Source organism: Salmo salar, chromosome ssa04, assembly GCF_905237065.1.
Source record: "Salmo salar chromosome ssa04, Ssal_v3.1, whole genome shotgun sequence".
In the NCBI taxonomy this organism is placed as follows: Eukaryota; Metazoa; Chordata; class Actinopteri; order Salmoniformes; family Salmonidae; genus Salmo; species Salmo salar.
This window is the reverse complement of record NC_059445.1, coordinates 1,477,680-1,502,435: the sequence shown is the minus strand read 5'-3', so window position 1 is coordinate 1,502,435 and position 24,756 is coordinate 1,477,680. Positions and strand designations below refer to the sequence as shown.

The following is a 24,756-nucleotide window of genomic DNA, read 5'->3' as shown; positions in this document are numbered from 1 at the left end:
CATTCTATGCTGTAAAGGTTATCACTCTGGATCTTGCAATCTGAGTTCAAATCTCTGTAGGACCTACCATGTGAATTAATCTGCCTCGTGGAACTGGAATATAGCTGTCCAACGATTGTTGAAAGTATTTGCAACACGTGATAGGAACGACAGTCCACATTTGCTAATTAAAACGCGTAATTTTTTTTTCGTTACAATTCCCAAATGGATGTATAATATGGTTCTATGTTGTAATGGTTAGCACTCTGGACTTTGAATCCAGTGATCCGAGTTCAAATCTCAGTAGAACCTTTCTAGCTTTTGTGCTGAATTATTCACGTGGCCTACCAATAATCTCATTTCTAGCTGTTTATCCGGTGAACAAATGACAGGAAAATCTGAACACTTCAGTAATTACTCTATATGGGGTTCTATGGTGTAATGGTTAGCACTCAGGACTCTGAATCCTGCGATCCGAATTCAAATCTCAGTAGGACCTACCTTGTTTTTGCAGTGACATTCTCCTCTCCTGTCAACTTTAAAATAGTCTTGTGTGAAAGAAACAAGTGGGTGGGAGTCGATAAGCAGTCTTTGGTACGCACGAATGGCTAGCCTGCAGGAAATTCTTAATATGAATGCCTAGTACATTTATTAATTGAAAACTTGCTGCCCCCCAATGAACTGAAAATAATTACGATTTTTTTCAAGATGTTACATGGTAGGGTAGCCCAGGTCATACCGTTTCTGTCCAGAAAATATTTTCTCTGTTTTTCCTGTGAACCAAGGACAGTAAAATCTGAACCAGCATTCTATGCTGTAAAGGTTATCACTCTGGATCTTGCAATCTGAGTTCAAATCTCTGTAGGACCTACCATGTGAATTAATCTGCCTCGTGGAACTGGAATATAGCTGTCCAACGATTGTTGAAAGTATTTGCAACACGTGATAGGAACGACAGTCCACATTTGCTAATTAAAACGCGTAATTTTTTTTCTGTACAATTCCCAAATGGATGTATAATATGGTTCTATGTTGTAATGCTTAGCACTCTGGACTTTGAATCCAGTGATCCGAGTTCAAATCTCAGTAGAACCTTTCTAGCTTTTGTGCTGAATTATTCACGTGGCCTACCAATATTCTCATTTCTAGCTGTTTATATAGTGAACAAATGACAGGAAAATCTGAACACTTCAATAATTACTCTATATGGGGTTCTATGGTGTAATGGTTAGCACTCAGGACTCTGAATCCTGCGATCCGAGTTCAAATCTCGGTAGGACCTACCTATTTTTTGCAGTGACATACTCCTCTCCTGTCATCTTTTAAATAGTCTTGTGTGAAAGAAACAAGTGGGTGGGAGTCGATAAGCAGTCTTTGGTACGCACGAAAGACTAGCCTGCAGGAAATTCTTAATATGAATGCCTAGTACATTTATTAATTGAAAACTTGCTGCCCCCAATGAACTGAAAATAATTAAGATTTTTTTCAAGATGTTACATGGTAGGGTAGCCCAGGTCATACCGTTTCTGTCCAGAAAATATTTTCTCTGTTTTTCCTGTGAACCAAGGACAGTAAAATCTGAACCAGCATTCTATGCTGTAAAGGTTATCACTCTGGATCTTGCAATCTGAGTTCAAATCTCTGTAGGACCTACCATGTGAATTAATCTGCCTCGTGGAACTGGAATATAGCTGTCCAACGATTGTTGAAAGTATTTGCAACACGTGATAGGAACGACAGTCCACATTTGCTAATTAAAACGCGTAAATTTTTTTTCGTTACAATTCCCAAATGGATGTATAATATGGTTCTATGTTGTAATGGTTAGCACTCTGGACTTTGAATCCAGTGATCCGAGTTCAAATCTCAGTAGAACCTTTCTAGCTTTTGTGCTGAATTATTCACGTGGCCTACCAATAATCTCATTTCTAGCTGTTTATCCGGTGAACAAATGACAGGAAAATCTGAACACTTCAGTAATTACTCTATATGGGGTTCTATGGTGTAATGGTTATCACTCAGGACTCTGAATCCTGCGATCCGAATTCAAATCTCAGTAGGACCTACCTTGTTTTTGCAGTGACATTCTCCTCTCCTGTCAACTTTAAAATAGTCTTGTGTGAAAGAAACAAGTGGGTGGGAGTCGATAAGCAGTCTTTGGTACGCACGAATGACTAGCCTGCAGGAAATTCTTAATATGAATGCCTAGTACATTTATTAATTGAAAACTTGCTGCCCCCCAATGAACTGAAAATAATTAAGATTTTTTTGAAGATGTTACATGGTACGGTAGCCCAGGTGATACCGTTTCTGTCCAGAAAATATTTTCTCTGTTTTTCCTGTGAACCAAGGACAGTAAAATCTGAACCAGCATTCTATGCTGTAAAGGTTATCACTCTGGATCTTGCAATCTGAGTTCAAATCTCTGTAGGACCTACCATGTGAATTAATCTGCCTCGTGGAACTGGAATATAGCTGTCCAACGATTGTTGAAAGTATTTGCAACACGTGATTGGAACGACAGTCCACATTTGCTAATTAAAACGCGTAATTTTTTTTCTGTACAATTCCCAAATGGATGTATAATATGGTTCTATGTTGTAATGCTTAGCACTCTGGACTTTGAATCCAGTGATCCGAGTTCAAATCTCAGTAGAACCTTTCTAGCTTTTGTGCTGAATTATTCACGTGGCCTACCAATATTCTCATTTCTAGCTGTTTATATAGTGAACAAATGACAGGAAAATCTGAACACTTCAATAATTTATCTATATGGGGTTCTATGGTGTAATGGTTAGCACTCAGGACTCTGAATCCTGCAATCCGAGTTCAAATCTCGGTAGGACCTACCTAGTTTTTGCAGTGACATACTCCTCTCCTGTCATCTTTTAAATAGTCTTGTGTGAAAGAAACAAGTGGGTGGGAGTCGATAAGCAGTCTTTGGTACGCACGAATGACTAGCCTGCAGGAAATTCTTAATATGAATGCCTAGTACATTTATTAATTGAAAACTTGCTGACCCCCAATGAACTGAAAATAATTAAGATTTTTTTCAAGATGTTACATGGTAGGGTAGCCCAGGTCATACCGTTTCTGTCCAGAAAATATTTTCTCTGTTTTTCCTGTGAACCAAGGACAGTAAAATCTGAACCAGCATTCTATGCTGTAAAGGTTATCACTCTGGATCTTGCAATCTGAGTTCAAATCTCTGTAGGACCTACCATGTGAATTAATCTGCCTCGTGGAACTGGAATATAGCTGTCCAACGATTGTTGAAAGTATTTGCAACACGTGATAGGAACGACAGTCCACATTTGCTAATTAAAACGCGTAATTTTTTTTCTGTACAATTCCCAAATGGATGTATAATATGGTTCTATGTTGTAATGGTTAGCACTCTGGACTTTGAATCCAGTGATCCGAGTTCAAATCTCAGTAGAACCTTTCTAGCTTTTGTGCTGAATTATTCACGTGGCCTACCAATAATCTCATTTCTAGCTGTTTATCCGGTGAACAAATGACAGGAAAATCTGAACACTTCAGTAATTACTCTATATGGGGTTCTATGGTGTAATGGTTATCACTCAGGACTCTGAATCCTGCAATCCGAGTTCAAATCTCAGTAGGACCTACCTTCTTTTCTGCAGTGACATACTCCTCTCCTGTCAACTTTAAAATAGTCTTGTGTGAAAGAAACAAGTGGGTGGTAGTCGATTAGCAGTCTTTGGTACGCATGAATGGCCAGCCTGCAGGAAATTTTTAATATGAATGCCTAGTACATTTATTAATTGAAAACTTGCTGCCCCCCAATGAACTGAAAATAATTAAGATTTTTTTCAAGATGTTACATGGTAGGGTAGCCCAGGTCATACCGTTTCTGTCCAGAAAATATTTTCTCTGTTTTTCCTGTGAACCAAGGACAGTAAAATCTGAACCAGCATTCTATGCTGTAAAGGTTATCACTCTGGATCTTGCAATCTGAGTTCAAATCTCTGTAGGACCTACCATGTGAATTAATCTGCCTCGTGGAACTGGAATATATCTGTCCAACGATTGTTGAAAGTATTTGCAACACGTGATAGGAACGACAGTCCACATTTGCTAATTAAAACGCGTAATTTTTTTTCTGTACATTTCCCAAATGGATGTATAATATGGTTCTATGTTGTAATGCTTAGCACTCTGGACTTTGAATCCAGTGATCCGAGTTCAAATCTCAGTAGAACCTTTCTAGCTTTTGTGCTGAATTATTCACGTGGCCTACCAATAATCTCATTTCTAGCTGTTTATCCGGTGAACAAATGACAGGAAAATCTGAACACTTCAGTAATTACTCTATATGGGGTTCTATGGTGTAATGGTTATCACTCAGGACTCTGAATCCTGCGATCCGAATTCAAATCTCAGTAGGACCTACCTTGTTTTTGCAGTGACATTCTCCTCTCCTGTCAACTTTAAAATAGTCTTGTGTGAAAGAAACAAGTGGGTGGGAGTCGATAAGCAGTCTTTGGTACGCACGAATGACTAGCCTGCAGGAAATTCTTAATATGAATGCCTAGTACATTTATTAATTGAAAACTTGCTGCCCCCCCAATGAACTGAAAATAATTAAGATTTTTTTCAAGATGTTACATGGTACGGTAGCCCAGGTCATACCGTTTCTGTCCAGAAAATATTTTCTCTGTTTTTCCTGTGAACCAAGGACAGTAAAATCTGAACCAGCATTCTATGCTGTAAAGGTTATCACTCTGGATCTTGCAATCTGAGTTCAAATCTCTGTAGGACCTACCATGTGAATTAATCTGCCTCGTGGAACTGGAATATAGCTGTCCAACGATTGTTGAAAGTATTTGCAACACGTGATTGGAACGACAGTCCACATTTGCTAATTAAAACGCCGTAATTTTTTTTCTGTACAATTCCCAAATGGATGTATAATATGGTTCTATGTTGTAATGCTTAGCACTCTGGACTTTGAATCCAGTGATCCGAGTTCAAATCTCAGTAGAACCTTTCTAGCTTTTGTGCTGAATTATTCACGTGGTCTACCAATATTCTCATTTCTAGCTGTTTATATAGTGAACAAATGACAGGAAAATCTGAACACTTCAATAATTACTCTATATGGGGTTCTATGGTGTAATGGTTAGCACTCAGGACTCTGAATCCTGCGATCCGAGTTCAAATCTCGGTAGGACCTACCTAGTTTTTGCAGTGACATACTCCTCTCCTGTCATCTTTTAAATAGTCTTGTGTGAAAGAAACAAGTGGGTGGGAGTCGATAAGCAGTCTTTGGTACGCACGAATGACTAGCCTGCAGGAAATTCTTAATATGAATGCCTAGTACATTTATTAATTGAAAACTTGCTGACCCCCAATGAACTGAAAATAATTAAGATTTTTTTCAAGATGTTACATGGTAGGGTAGCCCAGGTCATACCGTTTCTGTCCAGAAAATATTTTCTCTGTTTTTCGTGCGAACCAAGGACAGTAAAATCTGAACCAGCATTCTATGCTGTAAAGGTTATCACTCTGGATCTTGCAATCTGAGTTCAAATCTCTGTAGGACCTACCATGTGAATTAATCTGCCTCGTGGAACTGGAATATAGCTGTCCAACGATTGTTGAAAGTATTTGCAACACGTGATAGGAACGACAGTCCACATTTGCTAATTAAAACGCGTAATTTTTTTTCTGTACAATTCCCAAATGGATGTATAATATGGTTCTATGTTGTAATGGTTAGCACTCTGGACTTTGAATCCAGTGATCCGAGTTCAAATCTCAGTAGAACCTTTCTAGCTTTTGTGCTGAATTATTCACGTGGCCTACCAATAATCTCATTTGTAGCTGTTTATCCGGTGAACAAATGACAGGAAAATCTGAACACTTCAGTAATTACTCTATATGGGGTTCTATGGTGTAGTGGTTATCACTCAGGACTCTGAATCCTGCGATTCGAGTTCAAATCTCGGTAGGACCTACCTTCATTTTGCAGTGACATACTCCTCTCCTGTCATCTTTAAAATAGTCTTGTGTGAAAGAAACAAGTGGGTGGTAGTCGATAAGCAGTCTTTGGTACGCACGAATGGCCAGCCTGCAGGAAATTCTTAATATGAATGCCTAGTACATTTATTAATTGAAAACTTGCTGCCCCCCAATGAACTGAAAATAATTAAGATTTTTTTCAAGATGTTACATGGTAGGGTAGCCCAGGTCATACCGTTTCTGTCCAGAAAATATTTTCTCTGTTTTTCCTGTGAACCAAGGACAGTAAAATCTGAACCAGCATTCTATGCTGTAAAGGTTATCACTCTGGATCTTGCAATCTGAGTTCAAATCTCTGTAGGACCTACCATGTGAATTAATCTGCCTCGTGGAACTGGAATATAGCTGTCCAACGATTGTTGAAAGTATTTGCAACACGTGATAGGAACGACAGTCCACATTTGCTAATTAAAACGCGTAATTTTTTTTCTGTACAATTCCCAAATGGATGTATAATATGGTTCTATGTTGTAATGCTTAGCACTCTGGACTTTGAATCCAGTGATCCGAGTTCAAATCTCAGTAGAACCTTTCTAGCTTTTGTGCTGAATTATTCACGTGGCCTACCAATAATCTCATTTCTAGCTGTTTATCCGGTGAACAAATGACAGGAAAATCTGAACACTTCAGTAATTACTCTATATGGGGTTCTATGGTGTAATGGTTATCACTCAGGACTCTGAATCCTGCGATCCGAATTCAAATCTCAGTAGGACCTACCTTGTTTTTGCAGTGACATTCTCCTCTCCTGTCAACTTTAAAATAGTCTTGTGTGAAAGAAACAAGTGGGTGGGAGTCGATAAGCAGTCTTTGGTACGCACGAATGACTAGCCTGCAGGAAATTCTTAATATGAATGCCTAGTACATTTATTAATTGAAAACTTGCTGCCCCCCAATGAACTGAAAATAATTACGATTTTTTTCAAGATGTTACATGGTAGGGTAGCCCAGGTGATACCGTTTCTGTCCAGAAAATATTTTCTCTGTTTTTCCTGTGAACCAAGGACAGTAAAATCTGAACCAGCATTCTATGCTGTAAAGGTTATCACTCTGGATCTTGCAATCTGAGTTCAAATCTCTGTAGGACCTACCATGTGAATTAATCTGCCTCGTGGAACTGGAATATAGCTGTCCAACGATTGTTGAAAGTATTTGCAACACGTGATTGGAACGACAGTCCACATTTGCTAATTAAAACGCGTAATTTTTTTTCGTTACAATTCCCAAATGGATGTATAATATGGTTCTATGTTGTAATGCTTAGCACTCTGGACTTTGAATCCAGTGATCCGAATTCAAATCTCAGTAGAACCTTTCTAGCTTTTGTGCTGAATTATTCACGTGGTCTACCAATATTCTCATTTCTAGCTGTTTATATAGTGAACAAATGACAGGAAAATCTGAACACTTCAATAATTACTCTATATGGGGTTCTATGGTGTAATGGTTAGCACTCAGGACTCTGAATCCTGCGATCCGAGTTCAAATCTCGGTAGGACCTACCTAGTTTTTGCAGTGACATACTCCTCTCCTGTCATCTTTTAAATAGTCTTGTGTGAAAGAAACAAGTGGGTGGGAGTCGATAAGCAGTCTTTGGTACGCACGAATGACTAGCCTGCAGGAAATTCTTAATATGAATGCCTAGTACATTTATTAATTGAAAACTTGCTGACCCCCAATGAACTGAAAATAATTAAGATTTTTTTCAAGATGTTACATGGTAGGGTAGCCCAGGTCATACCGTTTCTGTCCAGAAAATATTTTCTCTGTTTTTCGTGCGAACCAAGGACAGTAAAATCTGAACCAGCATTCTATGCTGTAAAGGTTATCACTCTGGATCTTGCAATCTGAGTTCAAATCTCTGTAGGACCTACCATGTGAATTAATCTGCCTCGTGGAACTGGAATATAGCTGTCCAACGATTGTTGAAAGTATTTGCAACACGTGATAGGAACGACAGTCCACATTTGCTAATTAAAACGCGTAATTTTTTTTCGTTACAATTCCCAAATGGATGTATAATATGGTTCTATGTTGTAATGGTTAGCACTCTGGACTTTGAATCCAGTGATCCGAGTTCAAATCTCAGTAGAACCTTTCTAGCTTTTGTGCTGAATTATTCACGTGGCCTACCAATAATCTAATTTCTAGCTGTTTATCCGGTGAACAAATGACAGGAAAATCTGAACACTTCAGTAATTACTCCATATGGGGTTCTATGGTGTAATGGTTATCACTCAGGACTCTGAATCCTGCGATCTGAGTTCAAATCTCAGTAGGACCTACCTTCATTCTGCAGTGACATACTGCTCTCCTGTCAACTTTAAAATAGTCTAGTGTGAACGAACCAAGTGGGTGGGAGTCGATTAGCAGTCTTTGGTACGCATGAATGGCCAGCCTGCAGGAAATTCTTAATATGAATGCCTAGTACATTTATTAATTGAAAACTTGCTGCCCCCCAATGAACTGAAAATAATTAAGATTTTTTTCAAGATGTTACATGGTAGGGTAGCCCAGGTCATACCGTTTCTGTCCAGAAAATATTTTCTCTGTTTTTCCTGTGAACCAAGGACAGTAAAATCTGAACCAGCATTCTATGCTGTAAAGGTTATCACTCTGGATCTTGCAATCTGAGTTCAAATCTCTGTAGGACCTACCATGTGAATTAATCTGCCTCGTGGAACTGGAATATAGCTGTCCAACGATTGTTGAAAGTATTTGCAACACGTGATAGGAACGACAGTCCACATTTGCTAATTAAAACGCGTAATTTTTTTTCTGTACAATTCCCAAATGGATGTATAATATGGTTCTATGTTGTAATGCTTAGCACTCTGGACTTTGAATCCAGTGATCCGAGTTCAAATCTCAGTAGAACCTTTCTAGCTTTTGTGCTGAATTATTCACGTGGTCTACCAATATTCTCATTTCTAGCTGTTTATCCGGTGAACAAATGACAGGAAAATCTGAACACTTCAATAATTACTCTATATGGGGTTCTATGGTGTAATGGTTAGCACTCAGGACTCTGAATCCTGCGATCCGAGTTCAAATCTCGGTAGGACCTACCTAGTTTTTGCAGTGACATACTCCTCTCCTGTCATCTTTAAAATAGTCTTGTGTGAAAGAAACAAGTGGGTGGGAGTCGATAAGCAGTCTTTGGTACGCACGAATGGCCAGCCTGCAGGAAATTCTTAATATGAATGCCTAGTACATTTATTAATTGAAAACTTGCTGCCCCCAATGAACTGAAAATAATTAAGATTTTTTTCAAGATGTTACATGGTAGGGTAGCCCAGGTCATACCGTTTCTGTCCAGAAAATATTTTCTCTGTTTTTCCTGTGAACCAAGGACAGTAAAATCTGAACCAGCATTCTATGCTGTAAAGGTTATCACTCTGGATCTTGCAATCTGAGTTCAAATCTCGGTAGGACCTACCATGTGAATTAATCTGCCTCGTGGAACTGGAATATAGCTGTCCAACGATTGTTGAAAGTATTTGCAACACGTGATAGGAACGACAGTCCACATTTGCTAATTAAAACGCGTAATTTTTTTTCTGTACAATTCCCAAATGGATGTATAATATGGTTCTATGTTGTAATGGTTAGCACTCTGGACTTTGAATCCAGTGATCCGAGTTCAAATCTCAGTAGAACCTTTCTAGCTTTTGTGCTGAATTATTCACGTGGCCTACCAATAATCTAATTTCTAGCTGTTTATCCGGTGAACAAATGACAGGAAAATCTGAACACTTCAGTAATTACTCCATATGGGGTTCTATGGTGTAATGGTTATCACTCAGGACTCTGAATCCTGCGATCCGAGTTCAAATCTCAGTAGGACCTACCTTGATTTTGCAGTGACATACTCCTCTCCTGTCAACTTTAAAATAGTCTTGTGTGAAAGAAACAAGTGGGTGGGAGTCGATTAGCAGTCTTTGGTACGCACGAATGGCCAGCCTGCAGGAAATTCTTAATATGAATGCCTAGTACATTTATTAATTGAAAACTTGCTGCCCCCCAATGAACTGAAAATAATTACGATTTTTTTCAAGATGTTACATGGTAGGGTAGCCCAGGTCATACCGTTTCTGTCCAGAAAATATTTTCTCTGTTTTTCCTGTGAACCAAGGACAGTAAAATCTGAACCAGCATTCTATGCTGTAAAGGTTATCACTCTGGATCTTGCAATCTGAGTTCAAATCTCTGTAGGACCTACCATGTGAATTAATCTGCCTCGTGGAACTGGAATATAGCTGTCCAACGATTGTTGAAAGTATTTGCAACACGTGATAGGAACGACAGTCCACATTTGCTAATTAAAACGCGTAATTTTTTTTCTGTACAATTCCCAAATGGATGTATAATATGGTTCTATGTTGTAATGCTTAGCACTCTGGACTTTGAATCCAGTGATCCGAGTTCAAATCTCAGTAGAACCTTTCTAGCTTTTGTGCTGAATTATTCACGTGGTCTACCAATATTCTCATTTCTAGCTGTTTATCCGGTGAACAAATGACAGGAAAATCTGAACACTTCAATAATTACTCTATATGGGGTTCTATGGTGTAATGGTTAGCACTCAGGACTCTGAATCCTGCGATCCGAGTTCAAATCTCGCTAGGACCTACCTTGTTTTTGCAGTGACATACTCCTCTCCTGTCAACTTTAAAATAGCTTTGTGTGAAAGAAACAAGTGGGTGGGAGTCGATAAGCAGTCTTTGGTACGCACGAAAGACTAGCCTGCAGGAAATTCTTAATATGAATGCCTAGTACATTTATTAATTGAAAACTTGCTGCCCCCCAATGAACTGAAAATAATTAAGATTTTTTTCAAGATGTTACATGGTAGGGTAGCCCAGGTCATACCGTTTCTGTCCAGAAAATATTTTCTCTGTTTTTCCTGTGAACCAAGGACAGTAAAATCTGAACCAGCATTCTATGCTGTAAAGGTTATCACTCTGGATCTTGCAATCTGAGTTCAAATCTCTGTAGGACCTACCATGTGAATTAATCTGCCTCGTGGAACTGGAATATAGCTGTCCAACGATTGTTGAAAGTATTTGCAACACGTGATAGGAACGACAGTCCACATTTGCTAATTAAAACGCGTAATTTTTTTTCTGTACAATTCCCAAATGGATGTATAATATGGTTCTATGTTGTAATGGTTAGCACTCTGGACTTTGAATCCAGTGATCCGAGTTCAAATCTCAGTAGAACCTTTCTAGCTTTTGTGCTGAATTATTCACGTGGCCTACCAATAATCTCATTTCTAGCTGTTTATCCGGTGAACAAATGACAGGAAAATCTGAACACTTCAGTAATTACTCTATATGGGGTTCTATGGTGTAATGGTTATCACTCAGGACTCTGAATCCTGCGATCCGAATTCAAATCTCAGTAGGACCTACCTTGTTTCTGCAGTGACATTCTCCTCTCCTGTCAACTTTAAAATAGTCTTGTGTGAAAGAAACAAGTGGGTGGGAGTCGGTTAGCAGTCTTTGGTACGCACGAATGGCCAGCCTGCAGGAAATTTTTAATATGAATGCCTAGTACATTTATTAATTGAAAACTTGCTGCCCCCCAATGAACTGAAAATAATTAAGATTTTTTTCAAGATGTTACATGGTAGGGTAGCCCAGGTCATACCGTTTCTGTCCAGAAAATATTTTCTCTGTTTTTCCTGTGAACCAAGGACAGTAAAATCTGAACCAGCATTCTATGCTGTAAAGGTTATCACTCTGGATCTTGCAATCTGAGTTCAAATCTCTGTAGGGCCTACCATGTGAATTAATCTGCCTCGTGGAACTGGAATATAGCTGTCCAACGATTGTTGAAAGTATTTGCAACACGTGATAGGAACGACAGTCCACATTTGCTAATTAAAACGCGTAATTTTTTTTCTGTACAATTCCCAAATGGATGTATAATATGGTTCTATGTTGTAATGCTTAGCACTCTGGACTTTGAATCCAGTGATCCGAGTTCAAATCTCAGTAGAACCTTTCTAGCTTTTGTGCTGAATTATTCACGTGGTCTACCAATATTCTCATTTCTAGCTGTTTATCCGGTGAACAAATGACAGGAAAATCTGAACACTTCAATAATTACTCTATATGGGGTTCTATGGTGTAATGGTTAGCACTCAGGACTCTGAATCCTGCGATCCGAGTTCAAATCTCAGTAGGACCTACCTTGTTTTTGCAGTGACATTCTCCTCTCCTGTCAACTTTAAAATAGTCTTGTGTGAAAGAAACAAGTGGGTGGGAGTCGATAAGCAGTCTTTGGTACGCACGAATGACTAGCCTGCAGGAAATTCTTAATATGAATGCCTAGTACATTTATTAATTGAAAACTTGCTGCCCCCCAATGAACTGAAAATAATTACGATTTTTTTCAAGATGTTACATGGTAGGGTAGCCCAGGTGATACCGTTTCTGTCCAGAAAATATTTTCTCTGTTTTTCGTGCGAACCAAGGACAGTAAAATCTGAACCAGCATTCTATGCTGTAAAGGTTATCACTCTGGATCTTGCAATCTGAGTTCAAATCTCTGTAGGACCTACCATGTGAATTAATCTGCCTCGTGGAACTGGAATATAGCTGTCCAACGATTGTTGAAAGTATTTGCAACACGTGATAGGAACGACAGTCCACATTTGCTAATTAAAACGCGTAATTTTTTTTCTGTACAATTCCCAAATGGATGTATAATATGGTTCTATGTTGTAATGGTTAGCACTCTGGACTTTGAATCCAGTGATCCGAGTTCAAATCTCAGTAGAACCTTTCTAGCTTTTGTGCTGAATTATTCACGTGGCCTACCAATAATCTCATTTGTAGCTGTTTATCCGGTGAACAAATGACAGGAAAATCTGAACACTTCAGTAATTACTCTATATGGGGTTCTATGGTGTAATGGTTATCACTCAGGACTCTGAATCCTGCGATTCGAGTTCAAATCTCAGTAGGACCTACCTTCATTCTGCAGTGACATACTCCTCTCCTGTCAACTTTAAAATAGTCTTGTGTGAAAGAAACAAGTGGGTGGGAGTCGATTAGCAGTCTTTGGTACGCATGAATGGCCAGCCTGCAGGAAATTTTTAATATGAATGCCTAGTACATTTATTAATTGAAAACTTGCTGCCCCCCAATGAACTGAAAATAATTACGATTTTTTTCAAGATGTTACATGGTAGGGTAGCCCAGGTCAATATCGTTTCTGTCCAGAAAATATTTTCTCTGTTTTTCCTGTGAACCAAGGACAGTAAAATCTGAACCAGCATTCTATGCTGTAAAGGTTATCACTCTGGATCTTGCAATCTGAGTTCAAATCTCTGTAGGACCTACCATGTGAATTAATCTGCCTCGTGGAACTGGAATATAGCTGTCCAACGATTGTTGAAAGTATTTGCAACACGTGATAGGAACGACAGTCCACATTTGCTAATTAAAACGCGTAATTTTTTTTCTGTACAATTCCCAAATGGATGTATAATATGGTTCTATGTTGTAATGCTTAGCACTCTGGACTTTGAATCCAGTGATCCGAGTTCAAATCTCAGTAGAACCTTTCTAGCTTTTGTGCTGAATTATTCACGTGGTCTACCAATATTCTCATTTCTAGCTGTTTATCCGGTGAACAAATGACAGGAAAATCTGAACACTTCAATAATTACTCTATATGGGGTTCTATGGTGTAATTGTTGGCACTCAGGACTCTGAATCCTGTGATCCGAGTTCAAATCTCGGTAGGACCTACCTTGATTTTGCAGTGACATACTCCTCTCCTGTCAACTTTAAAATAGTCTTGTGTGAAAGAAACAAGTGGGTGGAAGTCGATTAGCAGTCTTTGGTACGCACGAATGGCCAGCCTGCAGGAAATTTTTAATATGAATGCCTTGTATATTTATTAATTGAAAACTTGCTGACCCCCAATGAACTGAAAATAATTACGATTTTTTTTCAAGATGTCACATGGTAGGGTAGCCCAGGTGATACCGTTTCTGTCCAGAAAATATTTTCTCTGTTTTTCCTGTGAACCAAGGACAGTAAAATCTGAACCAGCATTCTATGCTGTAAAGGTTATCACTCTGGATCTTGCAATCTGAGTTCAAATCTCGGTAGGACCTACCATGTGAATTAATCTGCCTCGTGGAACTGGAATATAGCTGTCCAACGATTGTTGAAAGTATTTGCAACACGTGATAGGAACGACAGTCCACATTTGCTAATTAAAACGCGTAATTTTTTTTCTGTACAATTCCCAAATGGATGTATAATATGGTTCTATGTTGTAATGGTTAGCACTCTGGACTTTGAATCCAGTGATCCGAGTTCAAATCTCAGTAGAACCTTTCTAGCTTTTGTGCTGAATTATTCACGTGGCCTACCAATAATCTCATTTGTAGCTGTTTATCCGGTGAACAAATGACAGGAAAATCTGAACACTTCAGTAATTACTCTATATGGGGTTCTATGGTGTAATGGTTAGCACTCAGGACTCTGAATCCTGCGATCCGAGTTCAAATCTCAGTAGGACCTACCTTCATTCTGCAGTGACATACTCCTCTCCTGTCAACTTTTAAATAGTCTTGTGTGAAAGAAACAAGTGGGTGGGAGTCGATTAGCAGTCTTTGGTACGCATGAATGGCCAGCCTGCAGGAAATCTTTAATATGAATGCCTAGTACATTTATTAATTGAAAACTTGCTGCCCCCCAATGAACTGAAAATAATTACGATTTTTTTTCAAGATGTTACATGGTAGGGTAGCCCAGGTCATACCGTTTCTGTCCAGAAAATATTTTCTCTGTTTTTCCTGTGAACCAAGGACAGTAAAATCTGAACCAGCATTCTATGCTGTAAAGGTTATCACTCTGGATCTTGCAATCTGAGTTCAAATCTCTGTAGGACCTACCATGTGAATTAATCTGCCTCGTTTAACTGGAATATAGCTGTCCAACGATTGTTGAAAGTATTTGCAACACGTGATAGGAACGACAGTCCACATTTGCTAATTAAAACGCGTAATTTTTTTTCTGTACAATTCCCAAATGGATGTATAATATGGTTCTATGTTGTAATGCTTAGCACTCTGGACTTTGAATCCAGTGATCCGAGTTCAAATCTCAGTAGAACCTTTCTAGCTTTTGTGCTGAATTATTCACGTGGCCTACCAATAATCTAATTTCTAGCTGTTTATCCGGTGAACAAATGACAGGAAAATCTGAACACTTCAGTAATTACTCTATATGGGGTTCTATGGTGTAATGGTTATCACTCAGGACTCTGAATCCTGCAATACGAGTTCAAATCTCAGTAGGACCTACCTTCATTCTGCAGTGACATACTCCTCTCCTGTCAACTTTAAAATAGTCTTGTGTGAAAGAAACAAGTGGGTGGGAGTCGATTAGCAGTCTTTGGTACGCACGAATGGCCAGCCTGCAGGAAATTTTTAATATGAATGCCTAGTACATTTATTAATTGAAAACTTGCTGCCCCCCAATGAACTGAAAATAATTAAGATTTTTTTCAAGATGTTACATGGTAGGGTAGCCCAGGTCATACCGTTTCTGTCCAGAAAATATTTTCTCTGTTTTTCCTGTGAACCAAGGACAGTAAAATCTGAACCAGCATTCTATGCTGTAAAGGTTATCACTCTGGATCTTGCAATCTGAGTTCAAATCTCGGTAGGACCTACCATGTGAATTAATCTGCCTCGTGGAACTGGAATATAGCTGTCCAACGATTGTTGAAAGTATTTGCAACACGTGATAGGAACGACAGTCCACATTTGCTAATTAAAACGCGTAATTTTTTTTTCTGTACAATTCCCAAATGGATGTATAATATGGTTCTATGTTGTAATGGTTAGCACTCTGGACTTTGAATCCAGTGATCCGAGTTCAAATCTCAGTAGAACCTTTCTAGCTTTTGTGCTGAATTATTCACGTGGCCTACCAATAATCTAATTTCTAGCTGTTTATCCGGTGAACAAATGACAGGAAAATCTGAACACTTCAGTAATTACTCCATATGGGGTTCTATGGTGTAATGGTTATCACTCAGGACTCTGAATCCTGCGATCCGAGTTCAAATCTCAGTAGGACCTACCTTCATTCTGCAGTGACATACTGCTCTCCTGTCAACTTTAAAATAGTCTTGTGTGAAAGAAACAAGTGGGTGGGAGTCGATTAGCAGTCTTTGGTACGCATGAATGGCCAGCCTGCAGGACATTTTTAATATGAATGCCTAGTACATTTATTAATTGAAAACTTGCTGCCCCCCAATGAACTGAAAATAATTAAGATTTTTTTCAAGATGTTACATGGTAGGGTAGCCCAGGTCATACCGTTTCTGTCCAGAAAATATTTTCTCTGTTTTTCCTGTGAACCAAGGACAGTAAAATCTGAACCAGCATTCTATGCTGTAAAGGTTATCACTCTGGATCTTGCAATCTGAGTTCAAATCTCTGTAGGACCTACCATGTGAATTAATCTGCCTCGTGGAACTGGAATATAGCTGTCCAACGATTGTTGAAAGTATTTGCAACACGTGATAGGAACGACAGTCCACATTTGCTAATTAAAACGCCGTAATTTTTTTTCTGTACAATTCCCAAATGGATGTATAATATGGTTCTATGTTGTAATGCTTAGCACTCTGGACTTTGAATCCAGTGATCCGAGTTCAAATCTCAGTAGAACCTTTCTAGCTTTTGTGCTGAATTATTCACGTGGTCTACCAATATTCTCATTTCTAGCTGTTTATCCGGTGAACAAATGACAGGAAAATCTGAACACTTCAATAATTACTCTATATGGGGTTCTATGGTGTAATGGTTAGCACTCAGGACTCTGAATCCTGCGATCCGAGTTCAAATCTCGGTAGGACCTACCTTGTTTTTGCAGTGACATACTCCTCTCCTGTCAACTTTAAAATAGTCTTGTGTGAAAGAAACAAGTGGGTGGGAGTCGATAAGCAGTCTTTGGTACGCACGAATGACTAGCCTGCAGGAAATTCTTAATATGAATGCCTAGTACATTTATTAATTGAAAACTTGCTGCCCCCCAATGAACTGAAAATAATTACGATTTTTTTCAAGATGTTACATGGTAGGGTAGCCCAGGTGATACCGTTTCTGTCCAGAAAATATTTTCTCTGTTTTTCGTGCGAACCAAGGACAGTAAAATCTGAACCAGCATTCTATGCTGTAAAGGTTATCACTCTGGATCTTGCAATCTGAGTTCAAATCTCTGTAGGACCTACCATGTGAATTAATCTGCCTCGTGGAACTGGAATATAGCTGTCCAACGATTGTTGAAAGTATTTGCAACACGTGATAGGAACGACAGTCCACATTTGCTAATTAAAACGCGTAATTTTTTTTCTGTACAATTCCCAAATGGATGTATAATATGGTTCTATGTTGTAATGGTTAGCACTCTGGACTTTGAATCCAGTGATCCGATTTCAAATCTCAGTAGAACCTTTCTAGCTTTTGTGCTGAATTATTCACGTGGCCTACCAATAATCTCATTTGTAGCTGTTTATCCGGTGAACAAATGACAGGAAAATCTGAACACTTCAGTAATTACTCTATATGGGGTTCTATGGTGTAATGGTTATCACTCAGGACTCTGAATCCTGCGATTCGAGTTCAAATCTCAGTAGGACCTACCTTCATTCTGCAGTGACATACTCCTCTCCTGTCAACTTTTAAATAGTCTTGTGTGAAAGAAACAAGTGGGTGGGAGTCGATTAGCAGTCTTTGGTACGCATGAATGGCCAGCCTGCAGGAAATTTTTAATATGAATGCCTAGTACATTTATTAATTGAAAACTTGCTGCCCCCCAATGAACTGAAAATAATTACGATTTTTTTCAAGATGTTACATGGTAGGGTAGCCCAGGTCATACCGTTTCTGTCCAGAAAATATTTTCTCTGTTTTTCCTGTGAACCAAGGACAGTAAAATCTGAACCAGCATTCTATGCTGTAAAGGTTATCACTCTGGATCTTGCAATCTGAGTTCAAATCTCTGTAGGACCTACCATGTGAATTAATCTGCCTCGTTTAACTGGAATATAGCTGTCCAACGATTGTTGAAAGTATTTGCAACACGTGATAGGAACGACAGTCCACATTTGCTAATTAAAACGCGTAATTTTTTTTCTGTACAATTCCCAAATGGATGTATAATATGGTTCTATGTTGTAATGCTTAGCACTCTGGACTTTGAATCCAGTGATCCGAGTTCAAATCTCAGTAGAACCTTTCTAGCTTTTGTGCTGAATTATTCACGTGGCCTACCAATAATCTAATTTCTAGCTGTTTATCCGGTGAACAAATGACAGGAAAATCTGAACACTTCAATAATTACTCTATATGGGGTTCTATGGTGTAATGGTTAGCACTCAGGACTCTGAATCCTGCGATCCGAGTTCAAATCTCGGTAGGACCTACCTAGTTTTTGCAGTGACATACTCCTCTCCTGTCATCTTTAAAATAGTCTTGTGTGAAAGAAACAAGTGGGTGGAAGTCGATTAGCAGTCTTTGGTACGCACGAATGGCCAGCCTGCAGGAAATTTTTAATATGAATGCCTAGTACATTTATTAATTGAAAACTTGCTGACCCCCAATGAACTGAAAATAATTAAGATTTTTTTCAAGATGTTACATGGTAGGGTAGCCCAGGTGATACCGTTTCTGTCCAGAAAATATTTTCTCTGTTTTTCCTGTGAACCAAGGACAGTAAAATCTGAACCAGCATTCTATGCTGTAAAGGTTATCACTCTGGATCTTGCAATCTGAGTTCAAATCTCGGTAGGACCTACCATGTGAATTAATCTGCCTCGTGGAACTGGAATATAGCTGTCCAACGATTGTTGAAAGTATTTGCAACACGTGATAGGAACGACAGTCCACATTTGCTAATTAAAACGCGTATTTTTTTTTCTGTACAATTCCCAAATGGATGTATAATATGGTTCTATGGTGTAATGGTTAGCACTCTGGACTTTGAATCCAGTGATCCGAGTTCAAATCTCAGTAGAACCTTTCTAGCTTTTGTGCTGAATTATTCACGTGGCCTACCAATAATCTCATTTCTAGCTGTTTATCCGGTGAACAAATGACAGGAAAATCTGAACACTTCAGTAATTACTCCATATGGGGTTCTATGGTGTAATGGTTATCACTCAGGACTCTGAATCCTGCGATCCGAGTTCAAATCTCAGTAGGACCTACCTTCATTCTGCAGTGACATACTGCTCTCCTGTCAACTTTAAAATAGTCTTGTGTGAAAGAAACAAGTGGGTGGGAGTCGATTAGCAGTCTTTGGTACGCATGAATGGCCAGCCTGCAGGAAATTTTTAATATGAATGCCTAGTACATTTATTAATTGAAAACTTGCTGCCCCCCAATGAACTGAAAATAATTAAGATTTTTTTCAAGATGTTACATGGTAGGGTAGCCCAGGTCATACCGTTTCTGTCCAGAAAATATTTTCTCTGTTTTTCCTGTGAACCAAGGACAGTAAAATCTGAACCAGCATTCTATGCTGTAAAGGTTATCACTCTGGATCTTGCAATCTGAGTTCAAATCTCTGTAGGACCTACCATGTGAATTAATCTGCCTCGTGGAACTGGAATATAGCTGTCCAACGATTGTTGAAAGTATTTGCAACACGTGATAGGAACGACAGTCCACATTTGCTAATTAAAACGCGTAATTTTTTTTCTGTACAATTCCCAAATGGATGTATAATATGGTTCTATGTTGTAATGCTTAGCACTCTGGACTTTGAATCCAGTGATCCGAGTTCAAATCTCAGTAGAACCTTTCTAGCTTTTGTGCTGAATTATTCACGTGGTCTACCAATATTCTCATTTCTAGCTGTTTATCCGGTGAACAAATGACAGGAAAATCTGAACACTTCAATAATTACTCATTATATGGGGTTCTATGGTGTAATGGTTAGCACTCAGGACTCTGAATCCTGCGATCCGAGTTCAAATCTCGGTAGGACCTACCTAGTTTTTGCAGTGACATACTCCTCTCCTGTCATCTTTAAAATAGTCTTGTGTGAAAGAAACAAGTGGGTGGAAGTCGATTAGCAGTCTTTGGTACGCACGAATGGCCAGCCTGCAGGAAATTTTTAATATGAATGCCTAGTACATTTATTAATTGAAAACTTGCTGACCCCCAATGAACTGAAAATAATTACGATTTTTTTTCAAGATGTTACATGGTAGGGTAGCCCAGGTGATACCGTTTCTGTCCAGAAAATATTTTCTCTGTTTTTCCTGTGAACCAAGGACAGTAAAATCTGAACCAGCATTCTATGCTGTAAAGGTTATCACTCTGGATCTTGCAATCTGAGTTCAAATCTCGGTAGGACCTACCATGTGAATTAATCTGCCTCGTGGAACTGGAATATAGCTGTCCAACGATTGTTGAAAGTATTTGCAACACGTGATAGGAACGACAGTCCACATTTGCTAATTAAAACGCGTATTTTTTTTTCTGTACAATTCCCAAATGGATGTATAATATGGTTCTATGTTGTAATGGTTAGCACTCTGGACTTTGAATCCAGTGATCCGAGTTCAAATCTCAGTAGAACCTTTCTAGCTTTTGTGCTGAATTATTCACGTGGCCTACCAATAATCTAATTTCTAGCTGTTTATCCGGTGAACAAATGACAGGAAAATCTGAACACTTCAGTAATTACTCCATATGGGGTTCTATGGTGTAATGGTTATCACTCAGGACTCTGAATCCTGCGATCCGAGTTCAAATCTCAGTAGGACCTACCTTCATTCTGCAGTGACATACTGCTCTCCTGTCAACTTTAAAATAGTCTTGTGTGAAAGAAACAATTGGGTGGGAGTCGATTAGCAGTCTTTGGTACGCATGAATGGCCAGCCTGCAGGAAATTTTTAATATGAATGCCTAGTACATTTATTAATTGAAAACTTGCTGCCCCCCAATGAACTGAAAATAATTACGATTTTTTTTCAAGATGTTACATGGTAGGGTAGCCCAGGTCATACCGTTTCTGTCCAGAAAATATTTTCTCTGTTTTTCCTGTGAACCAAGGACAGTAAATCTGAACCAGCATTCTATGCTGTAAAGGTTATCACTCTGGATCTTGCAATCTGAGTTCAAATCTCTGTAGGACCTACCATGTGAATTAATCTGCCTCGTGGAACTGGAATATAGCTGTCCAACGATTGTTGAAAGTATTTGCAACACGTGATAGGAACGACAGTCCACATTTGCTAATTAAAACGCCGTAATTTTTTTTTCTGTACAATTCCCAAATGGATGTATAATATGGTTCTATGGTGTAATGGTTAGCACTCTGGACTTTGAATCCAGTGATCCGAGTTCAAATCTCAGTAGAACCTTTCTAGCTTTTGTGCTGAATTATTCACGTGGCCTACCAATAATCTAATTTCTAGCTGTTTATCCGGTGAACAAATGACAGGAAAATCTGAACACTTCAATAATTACTCTATATGGGGTTCTATGGTGTAATGGTTATCACTCAGGACTCTGAATCCTGCGATCCGAGTTCAAATCTCGGTAGGACCTACCTAGTTTTTGCAGTGACATACTCCTCTCCTGTCATCTTTAAAATAGTCTTGTGTGAAAGAAACAAGTGGGTGGAAGTCGATTAGCAGTCTTTGGTACGCACGAATGGCCAGCCTGCAGGAATTTTTTAATATGAATGCCTAGTACATTTATTAATTGAAAACTTGCTGACCCCCAATGAACTGAAAATAATTACGATTTTTTTTCAAGATGTTACATGGTAGGGTAGCCCAGGTGATACCGTTTCTGTCCAGAAAATATTTTCTCTGTTTTTCCTGTGAACCAAGGACAGTAAAATCTGAACCAGCATTCTATGCTGTAAAGGTTATCACTCTGGATCTTGCAATCTGAGTTCAAATCTCGGTAGGACCTACCATGTGAATTAATCTGCCTCGTGGAACTGGAATATAGCTGTCCAACGATTGTTGAAAGTATTTGCAACACGTGATAGGAACGACAGTCCACATTTGCTAATTAAAACGCGTAATTTTTTTTTCTGTACAATTCCCAAATGGATGTATAATATGGTTCTATGGTGTAATGGTTAGCACTCTGGACTTTGAATCCAGTGATCCGAGTTCAAATCTCAGTAGAACCTTTCTAGCTTTTGTGCTGAATTATTCACGTGGCCTACCAATAATCTCATTTCTAGCTGTTTATCCGGTGAACAAATGACAGGAAAATCTGAACACTTCAATAATTACTCCATATGGGGTTCTATGGTGTAATGGTTATCACTCAGGACTCTGAATCCTGCGATCCGAGTTCAAATCTCAGTAGGACCTACCTCAATTTTGCAGTGACATACTCCTCTCCTGTCAACTTTAAAATAGTCTTGTGTGAAAGAAACAAGTGGGTGGGAGTCGGTTAGCAGTCTTTGGTACGCACGAATGGCCAGCCTGCAGGAAATTTTTAATATGAATGCCTAGTACATTTATTAATTGAAAACTTGCTGCCCCCCAATGAACTGAAAATAATTACGATTTTTTTCAAGATGTTACATGGTAGGGTAGCCCAGGTGATACCGTTTCTGTCCAGAAAATATTTTCTCTGTTTTTCCTGTGAACCAAGGACAGTAAAATCTGAACCAGCATTCTATGCTGTAAAGGTTATCACTCTGGATCTTGCAATCTGAGTTCAAATCTCTGTAGGACCTACCATGTGAATTAATCTGCCTCGTGGAACTGGAATATAGCTGTCCAACGATTGTTGAAAGTATTTGCAACACGTGATAGCAACGACAGTCCACATTTGCTAATTAAAACGCGTAAATCTTTTTCTGTACAATTCCCAAATGGATGTATAATATGGTTCTATGTTTTAATGGTTAGCACTCTGGACTTTGAATCCAGTGATCCGAGTTCATATCTCAGTAGAACCTTTCTAGCTTTTGTGCTGAATTATTCACGTGGCCTACCAATAATCTAATTCCTAGCTGTTTATCCGGTGAACAAATGACAGGAAAATCTGAACACTTCAATAATTACTCTATATGGGGTTCTATGGTGTAATTGTTGGCACTCAGGACTCTGAATCCTGTGATCCGAGTTCAAATCTCGGTAGGACCTACCTTGATTTTGCAGTGACATACTCCTCTCCTGTCAACTTTAAAATAGTCTTGTGTGAAAGAAACAAGTGGGTGGGAGTCGATAAGCAGTCTTTGGTACGCATGAATGGCCAGCCTGCAGGAAATTTTTAATATGAATGCCTAGTACATTTATTAATTGAAAACTTGCTGCCCCCCAATGAACTGAAAATAATTAAGATTTTTTTCAAGATGTTACATGGTAGGGTAGCCCAGGTGATACCGTTTCTGTCCAGAAAATATTTTCTCTGTTTTTCCTGTGAACCAAGGACAGTAAAATCTGAACCAGCATTCTATGCTGTAAAGGTTATCACTCTGGATCTTGCAATCTGAGTTCAAATCTCTGTAGGACCTACCATGTGAATTAATCTGCCTCGTGGAACTGGAATATAGCTGTCCAACGATTGTTGAAAGTATTTGCAACACGTGATAGGAACTACAGTCCACATTTGCTAATTAAAACGCGTAATTTTTTTTCTGTACAATTCCCAAATGGATGTATAATATGGTTCTATGTTGTAATGGTTAGCACTCTGGACTTTGAATCCAGTGATCCGAGTTCAAATCTCAGTAGAACCTTTCTAGCTTTTGTGCTGAATTATTCACGTGGCCTACCAATAATCTAATTTCTAGCTGTTTATCCGGTGAACAAATGACAGGAAAATCTGAACACTTCAATAATTACTCTATATGGTGTTCTATGGTGTAATGGTTAGCACTCAGGACTCTGAATCCTGCGATCCGAGTTCAAATCTCGGTAGGACCTACCTCGATTTTGCAGTGACATACTCCTCTCCTGTCAACTTTAAAATAGTCTTGTGTGAAAGAAACAAGTGGGTGGGCGTCGATAAGCAGTCTTTGGTACGCACGAATGGCTATCCTGCAGGAAATTCTTAATATGAATGCCTAGTACATTTATTAATTGAAAACTTGCTGCCCCCCAATGAACTGAAAATAATTAAGATTTCTTTCAAGATGTTACATGGTAGGGTAGCCCAGGTGATACCGTTTCTGTCCAGAAAATATTTTCTCTGTTTTTCCTGTGAACCAATGACAGTAAAATCTGAACCAGCATTCTATGCTGTAAAGGTTATCACTCTGGATCTTGCAATCTGAGTTCAAATCTCGGTAGGACCTACCATGTGAATTAATCTGCCTCGTGGAACTGGAATATAGCTGTCCAACGATTGTTGAAAGTATTTGCAACACGTGATAGGAACGACAGTCCACATTTGCTAATTAATTTTTTTTCTGTACAATTCCCAAATGGATGTATAATATGGTTCTATGGTGTAATGGTTAGCACTCTGGACTTTGAATCCAGTGATCCGAGTTCAAATCTCAGTAGAACCTTTCTAGCTTTTGTGCTGAATTATTCACGTGGCCTACCAATAATCTCATTTCTAGCTGTTTATCCGGTGAACAAATGACAGGAAAATCTGAACACTTCAGTAATTACTCCATATGGGGTTCTATGGTGTAATGGTTATCACTCAGGACTTTGAATCCAGTGATCCGAGTTCAAATCTCGGTAGGACCT

At 38.9% G+C, this 24,756-nt stretch overlaps 38 non-coding genes across 38 annotated transcripts; all 38 read left to right on the top strand.

Moving 5' to 3' along the window:
- Nucleotides 1-219: 219 nt before the first annotated feature.
- trnaq-uug (transfer RNA glutamine (anticodon UUG)) lies at nt 220-291 on the top strand. The gene has a single exon. It is a non-coding gene; the product is annotated as a tRNA-Gln (tRNA).
- Nucleotides 292-1,189: 898 nt separating this feature from the next.
- On the top strand, nt 1,190-1,261 carry trnaq-cug (transfer RNA glutamine (anticodon CUG)). The gene has a single exon. It is a non-coding gene; the product is annotated as a tRNA-Gln (tRNA).
- A 524-nt stretch (nt 1,262-1,785) lies between these two features.
- Nucleotides 1,786-1,857, top strand: trnaq-uug (transfer RNA glutamine (anticodon UUG)). Its single transcript has one exon. It is a non-coding gene; the product is annotated as a tRNA-Gln (tRNA).
- Nucleotides 1,858-2,755: 898 nt separating this feature from the next.
- Nucleotides 2,756-2,827, top strand: trnaq-cug (transfer RNA glutamine (anticodon CUG)). Its single transcript has one exon. It is a non-coding gene; the product is annotated as a tRNA-Gln (tRNA).
- Nucleotides 2,828-3,351: 524 nt separating this feature from the next.
- trnaq-uug (transfer RNA glutamine (anticodon UUG)) lies at nt 3,352-3,423 on the top strand. Its single transcript has one exon. It is a non-coding gene; the product is annotated as a tRNA-Gln (tRNA).
- A 115-nt stretch (nt 3,424-3,538) lies between these two features.
- trnaq-cug (transfer RNA glutamine (anticodon CUG)) lies at nt 3,539-3,610 on the top strand. Its single transcript has one exon. It is a non-coding gene; the product is annotated as a tRNA-Gln (tRNA).
- Nucleotides 3,611-5,107: 1,497 nt separating this feature from the next.
- trnaq-cug (transfer RNA glutamine (anticodon CUG)) lies at nt 5,108-5,179 on the top strand. Its single transcript has one exon. It is a non-coding gene; the product is annotated as a tRNA-Gln (tRNA).
- A 524-nt stretch (nt 5,180-5,703) lies between these two features.
- Nucleotides 5,704-5,775, top strand: trnaq-uug (transfer RNA glutamine (anticodon UUG)). Its single transcript has one exon. It is a non-coding gene; the product is annotated as a tRNA-Gln (tRNA).
- A 115-nt stretch (nt 5,776-5,890) lies between these two features.
- trnaq-cug (transfer RNA glutamine (anticodon CUG)) lies at nt 5,891-5,962 on the top strand. The gene has a single exon. It is a non-coding gene; the product is annotated as a tRNA-Gln (tRNA).
- A 1,494-nt stretch (nt 5,963-7,456) lies between these two features.
- trnaq-cug (transfer RNA glutamine (anticodon CUG)) lies at nt 7,457-7,528 on the top strand. The gene has a single exon. It is a non-coding gene; the product is annotated as a tRNA-Gln (tRNA).
- Nucleotides 7,529-8,052: 524 nt separating this feature from the next.
- trnaq-uug (transfer RNA glutamine (anticodon UUG)) lies at nt 8,053-8,124 on the top strand. Its single transcript has one exon. It is a non-coding gene; the product is annotated as a tRNA-Gln (tRNA).
- Nucleotides 8,125-8,239: 115 nt separating this feature from the next.
- On the top strand, nt 8,240-8,311 carry trnaq-cug (transfer RNA glutamine (anticodon CUG)). Its single transcript has one exon. It is a non-coding gene; the product is annotated as a tRNA-Gln (tRNA).
- Nucleotides 8,312-9,022: 711 nt separating this feature from the next.
- Nucleotides 9,023-9,094, top strand: trnaq-cug (transfer RNA glutamine (anticodon CUG)). Its single transcript has one exon. It is a non-coding gene; the product is annotated as a tRNA-Gln (tRNA).
- A 523-nt stretch (nt 9,095-9,617) lies between these two features.
- Nucleotides 9,618-9,689, top strand: trnaq-uug (transfer RNA glutamine (anticodon UUG)). The gene has a single exon. It is a non-coding gene; the product is annotated as a tRNA-Gln (tRNA).
- A 115-nt stretch (nt 9,690-9,804) lies between these two features.
- trnaq-cug (transfer RNA glutamine (anticodon CUG)) lies at nt 9,805-9,876 on the top strand. Its single transcript has one exon. It is a non-coding gene; the product is annotated as a tRNA-Gln (tRNA).
- A 711-nt stretch (nt 9,877-10,587) lies between these two features.
- Nucleotides 10,588-10,659, top strand: trnaq-cug (transfer RNA glutamine (anticodon CUG)). Its single transcript has one exon. It is a non-coding gene; the product is annotated as a tRNA-Gln (tRNA).
- A 524-nt stretch (nt 10,660-11,183) lies between these two features.
- trnaq-uug (transfer RNA glutamine (anticodon UUG)) lies at nt 11,184-11,255 on the top strand. The gene has a single exon. It is a non-coding gene; the product is annotated as a tRNA-Gln (tRNA).
- Nucleotides 11,256-12,153: 898 nt separating this feature from the next.
- Nucleotides 12,154-12,225, top strand: trnaq-cug (transfer RNA glutamine (anticodon CUG)). The gene has a single exon. It is a non-coding gene; the product is annotated as a tRNA-Gln (tRNA).
- Nucleotides 12,226-12,749: 524 nt separating this feature from the next.
- Nucleotides 12,750-12,821, top strand: trnaq-uug (transfer RNA glutamine (anticodon UUG)). Its single transcript has one exon. It is a non-coding gene; the product is annotated as a tRNA-Gln (tRNA).
- Nucleotides 12,822-14,317: 1,496 nt separating this feature from the next.
- Nucleotides 14,318-14,389, top strand: trnaq-uug (transfer RNA glutamine (anticodon UUG)). Its single transcript has one exon. It is a non-coding gene; the product is annotated as a tRNA-Gln (tRNA).
- Nucleotides 14,390-14,504: 115 nt separating this feature from the next.
- trnaq-cug (transfer RNA glutamine (anticodon CUG)) lies at nt 14,505-14,576 on the top strand. The gene has a single exon. It is a non-coding gene; the product is annotated as a tRNA-Gln (tRNA).
- Nucleotides 14,577-15,885: 1,309 nt separating this feature from the next.
- On the top strand, nt 15,886-15,957 carry trnaq-uug (transfer RNA glutamine (anticodon UUG)). Its single transcript has one exon. It is a non-coding gene; the product is annotated as a tRNA-Gln (tRNA).
- A 115-nt stretch (nt 15,958-16,072) lies between these two features.
- trnaq-cug (transfer RNA glutamine (anticodon CUG)) lies at nt 16,073-16,144 on the top strand. Its single transcript has one exon. It is a non-coding gene; the product is annotated as a tRNA-Gln (tRNA).
- Nucleotides 16,145-16,856: 712 nt separating this feature from the next.
- trnaq-cug (transfer RNA glutamine (anticodon CUG)) lies at nt 16,857-16,928 on the top strand. Its single transcript has one exon. It is a non-coding gene; the product is annotated as a tRNA-Gln (tRNA).
- Nucleotides 16,929-18,422: 1,494 nt separating this feature from the next.
- trnaq-cug (transfer RNA glutamine (anticodon CUG)) lies at nt 18,423-18,494 on the top strand. Its single transcript has one exon. It is a non-coding gene; the product is annotated as a tRNA-Gln (tRNA).
- A 524-nt stretch (nt 18,495-19,018) lies between these two features.
- On the top strand, nt 19,019-19,090 carry trnaq-uug (transfer RNA glutamine (anticodon UUG)). The gene has a single exon. It is a non-coding gene; the product is annotated as a tRNA-Gln (tRNA).
- A 115-nt stretch (nt 19,091-19,205) lies between these two features.
- Nucleotides 19,206-19,277, top strand: trnaq-cug (transfer RNA glutamine (anticodon CUG)). Its single transcript has one exon. It is a non-coding gene; the product is annotated as a tRNA-Gln (tRNA).
- A 713-nt stretch (nt 19,278-19,990) lies between these two features.
- trnaq-cug (transfer RNA glutamine (anticodon CUG)) lies at nt 19,991-20,062 on the top strand. The gene has a single exon. It is a non-coding gene; the product is annotated as a tRNA-Gln (tRNA).
- A 525-nt stretch (nt 20,063-20,587) lies between these two features.
- Nucleotides 20,588-20,659, top strand: trnaq-uug (transfer RNA glutamine (anticodon UUG)). The gene has a single exon. It is a non-coding gene; the product is annotated as a tRNA-Gln (tRNA).
- A 115-nt stretch (nt 20,660-20,774) lies between these two features.
- On the top strand, nt 20,775-20,846 carry trnaq-cug (transfer RNA glutamine (anticodon CUG)). The gene has a single exon. It is a non-coding gene; the product is annotated as a tRNA-Gln (tRNA).
- Nucleotides 20,847-21,372: 526 nt separating this feature from the next.
- On the top strand, nt 21,373-21,444 carry trnaq-uug (transfer RNA glutamine (anticodon UUG)). Its single transcript has one exon. It is a non-coding gene; the product is annotated as a tRNA-Gln (tRNA).
- A 115-nt stretch (nt 21,445-21,559) lies between these two features.
- Nucleotides 21,560-21,631, top strand: trnaq-cug (transfer RNA glutamine (anticodon CUG)). The gene has a single exon. It is a non-coding gene; the product is annotated as a tRNA-Gln (tRNA).
- A 526-nt stretch (nt 21,632-22,157) lies between these two features.
- Nucleotides 22,158-22,229, top strand: trnaq-uug (transfer RNA glutamine (anticodon UUG)). The gene has a single exon. It is a non-coding gene; the product is annotated as a tRNA-Gln (tRNA).
- A 115-nt stretch (nt 22,230-22,344) lies between these two features.
- Nucleotides 22,345-22,416, top strand: trnaq-cug (transfer RNA glutamine (anticodon CUG)). The gene has a single exon. It is a non-coding gene; the product is annotated as a tRNA-Gln (tRNA).
- A 1,307-nt stretch (nt 22,417-23,723) lies between these two features.
- On the top strand, nt 23,724-23,795 carry trnaq-uug (transfer RNA glutamine (anticodon UUG)). The gene has a single exon. It is a non-coding gene; the product is annotated as a tRNA-Gln (tRNA).
- A 113-nt stretch (nt 23,796-23,908) lies between these two features.
- Nucleotides 23,909-23,982, top strand: trnaq-cug (transfer RNA glutamine (anticodon CUG)). Its single transcript has one exon. It is a non-coding gene; the product is annotated as a tRNA-Gln (tRNA).
- A 515-nt stretch (nt 23,983-24,497) lies between these two features.
- trnaq-uug (transfer RNA glutamine (anticodon UUG)) lies at nt 24,498-24,569 on the top strand. Its single transcript has one exon. It is a non-coding gene; the product is annotated as a tRNA-Gln (tRNA).
- A 115-nt stretch (nt 24,570-24,684) lies between these two features.
- On the top strand, nt 24,685-24,756 carry trnaq-uug (transfer RNA glutamine (anticodon UUG)). Its single transcript has one exon. It is a non-coding gene; the product is annotated as a tRNA-Gln (tRNA).